This window comes from Parus major, chromosome Z (assembly GCF_001522545.3).
Source record: "Parus major isolate Abel chromosome Z, Parus_major1.1, whole genome shotgun sequence".
In the NCBI taxonomy this organism is placed as follows: domain Eukaryota; kingdom Metazoa; phylum Chordata; class Aves; order Passeriformes; family Paridae; genus Parus; species Parus major.
Genome location: NC_031799.1, coordinates 66,320,593 through 66,324,586, shown reverse-complemented (window position 1 = coordinate 66,324,586; position 3,994 = coordinate 66,320,593).

Below are 3,994 nucleotides of genomic sequence, written 5' to 3'. Positions count from 1 at the left end.
TCCTTTTTCCTTTTTCCTTTTTCCTTTTTCCTTTTTCCTTTTTCCTTTTTCCTTTTCCTTTTTCCTTTTTTTCTTAATTCTTCCTACTAGAAAGAACAGTAAGATTCTGTGCTTCAAAAGTGAATTGTGTGTGTTTTGTCAATAAACAAAATATATAAAATTCCTGTAAGGAAACTTTGATGGCTAAGTGATGATGATAGCTCCAAAACCCCTTATGGTCAGCTATCAGGACAAATACTAATATATTTGAGGAAGTTCAGAGAAGAGCTGTGTGCATGATTAAAGGATTGGAATGCATATCTTGTAATGAAAGAGTCCAGAAGGTCTATTTACTTAAGTTATCAAAGAGGACATCAAAGGGTAACTTGATCACAGTCTCTGACAAGATATGATGAGAACTACTTTTTGAAATGGACTCCTCAGTTTAAAAACCAGTGAATGGAAGCCAATAGATTGAAACTAATTATGAAACAGGTTTTGCTTTGATGCATTTTAGAAGAAAGAACTCAGGAAAGATAGCTAAATATCTTTATTTCTACAGTAAACAAACTCAAAATAGGTGGAATGAGATAATAATGTAAAATAAGGTGGAATGAGATAATAATGAATTTGGCCAAGTGTTAGAACAAAATACGGATTCTTTATCCTGGGAAAAAGCCCTATGATTTAAAATATAAACATTATTTCAAATCAAGGTATTTCATGGAGAGCCTTACAGTTTGAAGTACAGTAAAATTCAGATTAATCAACGGCAGCACTTTTGGTGGCCTTACTGTGAAACTGTGAATTTAACTGTGCGATCCTCTTATCCTTTCCCCATATTTCATACTATTTGATAATAAGACTGAACTTTTTGTTCTCTTGCATCAGGTTAGCTCCTGAGCATGACAACAGTAAGCATGTAAACTTCTGATTTAACTCAGCTTGATTTGTCAGTGAAGGACTAGATATATCTTTAAGAGAGGAGCAATATTTTCCTAAGTTTCTGCAGCATCTACCACTCAGAAGTATCTGTCCTCAGTGGGCCACTTGAATGCTGCCACAGCATAAATTAGTGAAGAATAACAGGTATTTGAAAAAATTGAAAGATTTTTACAGGATACTTTAAAATTGACTTTTGCGTTTAGAATTACCTTTAGCATATGTCTGAAATTTGAAATTAAGTAACTGCTTTCCATCAAAATTAAAGGAGAAAGGCTTAAAAAATAATCTTACATAGATATTCAAATGTTTTTTTTGTTAAAAATGGCAGGGTTATTACAAATCAATATTTTAAATTACTATTTTAAGAACCAATTGATAAACAACAATAGGAAAATGGAAATGAGGATGTGGAGAAAGGCTACTAGTGACATTTTAATATATTTTTCCCAATAAAAAAAGCCTGACTCAAGATCCTAGAAAACTAACTAGAAAAAGAAAAGGCACAATTGGGGAAAAGCTTTAACACTTAAAGCAATAGGTTTGTGTCATAGTTTAGATACCTCTATCAGTGATTGAAAACCAAAAACTGCAACATTTTATTTATTTTAGTTTGAGGCCACAGAGAAAAATAACCATCATCAGTCCTTTTCAAAGTTGGAGAGAGGAACAAAACAAACCAATCAAACAGAAACTATTTCTTTGTTATTAGATTCAAGAATCAGAAGAAGACTTAGTGGACAAACTGAAAGATATGGAAAAAAAAGGGAGCAACCCTAAAAGAAAACAAATTAATCAATAAAGCCAGAAAAGATTAAGATTAACAATGAGAACTGGCTAGCAATACCAAAAATGGTTTATGATAGCTGCAGAGAACTGTTTGGATCATCTAAGAAACTTTTTTCTCCATAAGGCATGCCTTTTGTTTAAAGGGATGCTGTTTGTACAAATATATGCCTTAAAGATATCCATGAAAAGCCTATTAGTTACACCACTTTTTCCCCTCAGAAATATATTTCCAATAGGTATTAAATATGGTCTTTGTACTACTTATAGCTCTCTTACCAGATATAAGAAATATTCCCTGTTCTAAAGATCTATTGTCTTCAAATACCAGTCCAACTCTTCACAAATTCTAAAAGATGAAAAAGAGTGATTTTTTGGTCATGAAGCAGCTACAAGACAAACATGAACACATTTTTGAAGACTCACTTCTCCTTGGTGGAGAGGGAAAACACCAAATAGCTGTTTCTTACTCTAGACTTTCCTTAGTGCTGTATCTTGAAGAGATTGAAGCACTAGGAGAGGGATTTGTCATGTGATGCAATGACTAATGGAAAAACACATTTTTGAGGGGACAAGTTTCATTGTTTGAAAAAGATAGAGTGTGTAGGAAAGTGAAAGGAAACCTTAGGAAAACCTCAGCTTTGTCAAGAGTGGAATAATGTGTATCCTGGAGATGGAGGAGTCAATATAACAGTTTGATAAGAGAGGTTTTAATGTTAGTTCAGAACCAGCTGTGATGGTGCTGGATTGAAAAGGTGTCAGTGAAAACCAGATCTGGCTTGACTGAAAACACCACTCAACCATTAGAAGCATTGGAGCAGTCACAAGAACCATCTGACCCTTTACTAGCTCTAGGATTTTCTAGAAGTATATGTATTTTTCAGTGGCAGGGATAAATATCAGAAAGATGTGCTACATTAATGTTGGACATCTTGTTTTCTGTTGTTTTTTGGTTTGATTTTTTTGAGGAAAGGATTTTCTCATTAAATATTGTACATATTGTGCAAATTTCTCCTTAGGCATATACAATCTTAATTTGGTCTCACAATTTGGCATTATAAAAGGGATTGACATTTTTTTGTAACTATGATGAATTTTTTAAAAAAAATTACTGTGACTTTTTCTCCATAACAACGTTTTTTCTTGACATATGAATAATTCATAAAGAGGAAAAAAACAAAGCAGCAAATCAAATTCACATTTTGCTAACCCTTTACACTGCCAAAGAAAATCTCTCCTTCAGTGAAAAGTATATAATGAGAAGAAAGCAAAGTAATTTTGGCCTTATTCAAAGATTGAAAATTTATTGTTATGCTGAAATTCCAAAGAATACCCTGAACAGGATCAATGCTTTTTCATCTTTTTGCTTACATTGTTTCCAACTTTTTACTCCTGTTACGTTAGCTTAATATAGAGATGGCTTGGAAGAAAGTTATGCATTGCTTGATAGAATTTGATTTCCATGCTCCATTTTTCTTACCCCTTTAAAAGATAATGCATTGTTTCTTAAATCCAAGTATTTTGTACCTTTTTGTGTAATAAGCTACTCTTTACACCCATTTTCATACATTGAAAAGTTGTCTCATATTAAAATTATAGTGCATAAAAACAATAGATTATTGTTTTTAAAAAATCCTTCATGTTTAAAATCTCAGCAACAAAGTAATGAGTCACATAACAGTAGTGTAAAACTCTGTTAGGAACATAGGTCTGTCATTGTGTTGAAAGTATTTTATGTGGAGTTTCTAAACAGTGGTTGAACTGAAGACCTGTGTCTTGGCCTGGAAAATGAAATTTTTGTGACAGACTGTTAAGGATAATTCTTTGTTTTTCTTAACAATGAACTCCAAGTCACACACACTACAGCTACTCCATCAGATACAAAAGAAGATCTCTTATCACCTACCAGAACTAAGCACAGAGTTAGAATGTGGTCTCCAACCAGTTCAGTAGACTATGACAACACCCAAATATATCCCACCTTAAATACTCACTGAGGGAGACTGGACTCTTCTGAAGAGTTCTGGGAATGTGCATAAACAAACACATGCTCAGACTAACGCAAGCTTTTGCAAGACATTACTACCACCTAGATTTTGTCTGAAAAAATGTGGATTTTATACATGCAGAACTTTGATAAACATTGATTTTTAGAATGTTATATTCTTAAGGGTCTACTTTAATGTAATTAAAACTACTTAGTATAAAGGTTATAAGAAAGGCTTATACTGTCTTGTACTTGGTAGTGGTACAAAGAGAGAAATAACTTAATATTCTTAAAACAAAA